Source organism: Mustela putorius, unplaced genomic scaffold (genome assembly GCF_011764305.1).
Source record: "Mustela putorius furo isolate JIRA1106 unplaced genomic scaffold, ASM1176430v1.1 tig00000242_pilon_pilon_pilon, whole genome shotgun sequence".
In the NCBI taxonomy this organism is placed as follows: Eukaryota; Metazoa; Chordata; class Mammalia; order Carnivora; family Mustelidae; genus Mustela; species Mustela putorius.
This window is the reverse complement of record NW_025421325.1, coordinates 9,903,435-9,909,792: the sequence shown is the minus strand read 5'-3', so window position 1 is coordinate 9,909,792 and position 6,358 is coordinate 9,903,435. Positions and strand designations below refer to the sequence as shown.

The following is a 6,358-nucleotide window of genomic DNA, read 5'->3' as shown; positions in this document are numbered from 1 at the left end:
AATTTTTTTATTTTTTATAATCATATATTTTTATCCCCAGGGGTACAGGTCTGTGAATCACCAGGTTTACACACTTCACAGCACTCACCAAAGCACATACCCTCCCCAATGTCCATAATCCCACCCCCTTCTCCCAAACCCCCTCCCCCCAGCAACCCTCAGTTTGTTTTGTGAGTTTAAGAGTCACTTATGGTTTGTCTCCCTCCCAATCCCATCTTGTTTCATTTATTCTATTCCTACCCACTTAAGCCCCCATGTTGCATCACCACTTCCTCATATCAGGGAGATCATATGATAGTTCTCTTTCTCTGCTTGACTTATTTCGCTAAGCATGTGTTTTATTGCAGTAGACATACCAGACTGATACAGGAAGTACTGATATTTTGACAGTATCTTCTAATCTTTGAACAAGATATGTCTTTCCATTTATGTGTGTCTTCTTTAATTTCTTTCAACAATGTTTTGTTGTTTTCAGTGTACATGTCTTTTGCCTCCTTGGTTAAGTTTATTCCAGAGTATTTCATATTTTTTTTGATGCTGTTGTAAAAGGAATTATTTTGTTTCTTCCCTATTGGGATTGTTCACTGTTAGTATAGAGAATACAACTGAATTTTGAGTGTTCATTTTGTATCCTGCAACTTTGCTGAATTTGTTTATTATTTCTAAGAGTTTTGGGGGTAGAATCTTTAAGGTTTTTAAGATCATATCATCTATGAACAGAGATAATTTCATTTCTTTCTTTCCAATATGGATATCTTTTCTTTCTTTCTTTCTTTTTTTTTTTTTCTTAATTGCTCTGGCAAAGACTTCCTATACTATGTAGAATAGAAATGGTGATGGCAGGCATTATTTATGATTTTATATGTCTCTCTCTTGAACTAGATTATACCCAAAACTCTTGAAAGTAGGAATGAGTATTATTTATACATATAGCTTCAGTGCCTGGGATTGACTAGTATATATTTAACATAATTCCCTAGAGAAAATTAAAGAATGAATGAATTTTTGGAGAAAATAAAAGGTTATTTTGAGATTGACTGACAATCTCTTTGGAGTGACTTTAGGAATACAAATATAATCGTTGGTAAAAATTTTGGTTAAATATGAGGAAGTGGTGATGCAACATGGAGGCTTAAGTGGGTAGAAGAATAAATGAAACAAGATGGGATTGGGAGGGAGACAAACCATAAGTGACTCTTAATCTCACAAAACAAACTGAGGGTTGCCGGGGGGAGGGGGTTTGGGAGAAGGGGGTGGGATTATGGACATTGGGGAGGGTATGTGATTTGGTGAGTGCTGTGAAGTGTGTAAACCTGGTGATTCACAGACCTGTACCCCTGGGGATAAAAATATATGTTTATAAAAAATAAAAAAAAAATAAAAAATAAAAAATAAATAAATAAATAAACCAAAAAAAAAAAAAATGTAATAAAAAGCAATGTCACTATGAAAACTATAAAACCCTTGGGCTAAGACTAACCACAATGTTTAAACTTATATAAGGGGGAAAATAAAGGAAGGGAAATAAAATGATATATAATATTCCTGCCTAAGAAGATTCAACTACAGAGATATTAATTTTCCCCATAATTTATTTATTCATTCCCTTATGGAGGAAAGCTTAGTTTTTAAAAAAATTCCCTATTATGTACTGATGAAATAAATGTCCTATTGCATAAATCTAAAAAAAAAAAAAAAAAAAAATAGAGTTCATTGTAGCTCACCCAGGTTTAGCATCAATAGTGACATCATACTGATAGTATGTACCCTAGATACAGGGCAGAAGACATTTCCTTTGGCTTGGTTAATTTCACAGTAATACTAGTATGATGAAATAGGGTATCTTTCCTATTTATTGATGTAACCCTATTACTTGAGATAATCCTGAGATATAGTAGATACTCAAAAAATGTTTTTTCACTAAATAATATGCAACAAACAATGTGTGGCAATGTGCTGATGGCAAGGAGTTCAATGTACATTGTCATACCTGTGCCTCTTGAGAACAGTCTTAGGGATTCTCAAGGTCATAGATCTAGTAATGGGTGAAATCAGAGCTTGAACACAGCTCTGAGTGCAAATTTAATGTTCTTTCAGGGCTTACCTGTTGCTTTAATCCCTTTTGTGTCCTTAGAACTTTATAAGTAATAGGTATTCTACAAGTATTTGTTAAAATGAACATGTTCTTTGCATAAATGTTATTTCTGAGCTTTTAGTAGATAATTTGTTCCGACTTTGTCTGTCAATCCAGAGAACCAAGTGTTTGTAGCTACAATATTCTTAAGATTTGCTCATAACCATAGATCCTGGCCCTACTCAGTTACTTGGTTAAAGACAACAATAAGCCTAATTAACAATTTTAGCCAGGGTATAATTTCATCTGAAGCTATTCATTTTTAAAAGTACGAGTCACTGCTTTGTAATACATAAGACTTTAGCATACATAATATGAACTTATATATAATACATATATATGTATAATATGTGTACATATATATGCCTATATATAATGCATATCTAAAGTATATGTGCATGTGTACACATACATGTGTGTATACAAACACACACACACACACACACACACCCCAACTGGCCATCTGTGTCTGACTTCCAGGACTGGTGGACTGGGATCCCTTCAGGAGATATTGTGAGAACATAGTCCTGCCTCAGTCTCTATAATAGAAGTGGGTAGGGGACACTTGCCACTGGCTCTGGTACTCCAAAGACTGTGGCTCTGGAAACCATGCATGTCCCTGGCATGGGCCGTGAGATAACTAGAAGATAAGTTTAGTGAGTGCTGCAGTCCAACAGTTTTGAAGATGGGAGCAAAAAGCTGCTGTAGTTTGGAGTAAATGTTCCTAAGACTTCACATAGGAAGGAGGCCTGGAAGTATTTGGATTATAGAGATAGCTATTAAACAGTGCTTAGCATATGCACACTTGGACGTTAATATAATTACCACCAGGAAAGGCCTAGTAGGAAAAAAAAAAAAAAACAAGCTTCTTTGACACAGGGAAGGTAACTTATGGATTAACAAGTGAGTAATAGTCCTGGCTGGTTTGGGTTACTAAAATTTAATGGGATTGGTGTAAATGTCCTCACTTAATTTGCTTGATAAGTGGTTGATAACAGTATTAGCAAGAAAGTTTTGCAATAGTAAATTTCAGTGTTAAGAAATAGCAACCAAACACAGGCAGCAACCTCTTCGACCTCAGCCGCAGCAACATCTTCCTAGGAACAACGCCAAAGGCAAGGGAAGCAAGGGCAAAAATGAACTATTGGGATTTCATCAAGATCAAAAGCTTTTGCACAGCAAAGGAAGCAGTTAACAAAATCAAAAGACAACTGACAGAATGGGAGAAGATATTTGCAAACGACATATCAGATAAAGGACTAGTGTCCAGAATCTATAAAGAACTTAGCAAACTCAACACCCAAAGAACAAATAATCCAATCAAGAAATGGGCAGAGGACATGAACAGACATTTCTGCAAAGAAGACATCCAGATGGCCAACAGACACATGAAAAAGTGCTCCATATCACTCGGCATCAGGGAAATACAAATCAAAACCACAATGAGATATCACCTCACACCAGTCAGAATGGCTAAAATCAACAAGTCAGGAAATGGCAGATGCTGGCGAGGATGCAGAGAAAGGGGAACCCTCCTACACTGTTGGTGGGAATGCAAGCTGGTGCAGCCACTCTGGAAAATAGCATGGAGGTTCCTCAAAATGTTGAAAATAGAACTGCCCTATGACCCAGCAATTGCACTCTTGGGTATTTACCCTTAAAGATAAAAATGTAGTGATCCAAAGGGGCACGTGCACCCGAATGTTTATAGCAGCAATGTCCACAATAGCCAAACTATGGAAAGAACCTAGATCATGGAAAGAACCATCCATCAACAGATGAATGGATCAAGAAGAGGTGGTATATATACACAATGGAATACTATGCAGCCATCAAAAGAAATGAAATCCTGCCATTTGTGACAACATGGATGGAACTAGAGCGTATCATGCTTAGCGAAATAAGTCAAGCAGAGAAAGAGAACTATCATAGGATCTCCCTGATATGAGGAAGTGGTGATGCAACATGGGGGCTTAAGTGGGTAGGAGAAGAATAAATGAAACAAGATGGGATTGGGAGGGAGACAAACCATAAGTGACTCTTAAACTCACAAAACAAACTGAGGGTTGCTGGGGGGAGGGGGTTTGGGAGAAGGGGGTGGGATTATGGACATTGGGGAGGGTATGTGCTTTGGTGAGTGCTGTGAAGTGTGTAAACCTGGTGATTCACAGACCTGTACCCCTGGGGATAAAAATATATGATTATAAAAAATAAAAAATTATAAAAAAATAAAGAAATAGCAACCAGTCCTCTCCACACCATTATTTAAAAATAGTGATGGTTTCTCTTGGTTAGGAGTACAACAAATCTTTGCTGGCTCTAATTGTTACTCTGAAATCTCTCTTTTCCTTTCAGGTGGTCATGGGACAAAATTATCCTGAATATGTTTTCTTCTAAGACCTTCTTGGTTCCAGGCAACTGGGATTGGCTGGTGGTCAGTCACAGTCTGGGACAAGAAATTTGAGAAAATAAATTTTAGTGGGAGGCAGAGAACCAAAAGGAAAATAAAAAAAAAAAAAAAGAAAAGAAGAAGAACAAAAACAAAACCACACATTCAATACATTTAAGAAATTATTTCTCATCATTTTCAAATCCTCTCTGAATTAAAAGTATGGTTGATGGGTGGAGATTTAGATAAATTAAGTAGTCTTCAAATTATAGCTTTATGAAGCTTCAAATTTGGCTATGAAAATTTTAGACAATTAGAATCAAATTGATTCAATTACCAGTAAGCTAGAAGTAGCAACTTTTATAATTTTCTGATTAAATGGTTATTTCCAATGTCTTTGTTTTGATAAAATATTTCCTTCATGGTTCTCATTGAGTTTTTTCCTTCTAGGCTGAAGGATTTTGAAATTAAGATCATTGTGTCATCTTTATAGGTTTCTCATTGCTTTACCTGTAGTAGGAATTTAGGGTGCCCATCTGCAAATCTTTCTGTCTCACCTGGTTTGCAGCTCACATGGTAGGAACTCCATAACTAAGTGAAGGCTGAGAAAGTGGCAGTTCTTGCCTTGTAGATGGTGAAATGCTATGGTCATTTCCTTTCTTCATCCCAGTATTTGATATATATATATAACTCTGAAATACATTAATTGAGCTTTATCTGTGGAATTACAAGGATGCAAAGAACCAAATTTGAAATTGCTGAAATTTAGTTTATTAATGAGACAACAATAATTGCCTTGAAAATCAAAACTGTTTTTGCTGTAACTCTACTTCTAAGATAGGGCAGAGGTGCCTCCATAAGATTTTTTTCAATTATTATTTCAGGGATGTAAACAGGCTAAAATAGGGAGAAGAAGCAATAAATATGGAGCACATCCATTATTACTTAACCAAGGGAAGTTGGGCACTGCTTTGAAAAAACCCACATCAAAAGTGTAAAAAAAAAAAGAAAAAGAAAAAGAAAAAGTGTGCACTGACATTGCTTTATGGTCCCTGGCCATTTATTTCCACTGTCTTGCACATAGTACATTGCTAAAAATATGTTTTTCCAAATTTTTATTTCACTCTCAAGATAGTCCTGGAAACAAGTTAATTATTACTTCTGGAAGAAATTGAAATTAATATTACTCTTGAGGATCAGGAGAGAGCAGGTAAAACCCAGAAAGCATAATGCACTTCATATGGTCGGGAATCCAATACCAAACCAATCATGGTGTGGCATCTGAAATTAAATCTTATTGTTCCTATTTGTAATAGTGTTTCCTCTCCTGTACTGCCTCTGTGCCTTGAATAAATGAGGGTGCTCACAGCTGAACTGATTGCTATGGTTACAGGCAATCTGTGTTACATCTCAAGGAAGTGAAAAAAGGGTAGTTTGAGGTAAACATTACCCCTCTTTTACAGAGGACAGTTCTCTCACAACTGTGCTCCTGACTCAGGCTTCTGTTGAAAATATACGTGGAGTGCATCAAGGACCGTGTTCTCACCTGCCCTCCTGCCCCACTCACAAATGCATACCCTTGATGCCCAATCCTATTATCATCTCCAGAGGATGAGCTAATTTGGTTTCCAGAGTGTGGGGTTTGGTACCAGGTTTAGAGTTGCAGACACAAAGAAATCTGTGAGACCTGTAAAGTTATATTTATTATTATAACATATTTGGTAAGCACTGGTATTAATATTGGCAACAGCCAACTGAGCCCTAATACTTCCGATGTTGCAATAGCTAGCACTAACAACCCTGGTACTAACAATGGTGCATGCCTGTCCTCCAAC

General features: G+C 36.5%; 1 long non-coding RNA gene across 1 annotated transcript; it reads right to left on the bottom strand.

The window, feature by feature from the left end:
• Positions 1 to 4,395: 4,395 nt before the first annotated feature.
• LOC106006412 lies at positions 4,396 to 5,218 on the bottom strand. Its single transcript, XR_001180446.2, has 2 exons — positions 5,081 to 5,218; positions 4,396 to 4,580 (listed from the first exon to the last, which is right to left on the bottom strand). It is a non-coding gene; the product is annotated as an uncharacterized LOC106006412 (long non-coding RNA).
• Positions 5,219 to 6,358: the final 1,140 nt, after the last annotated feature.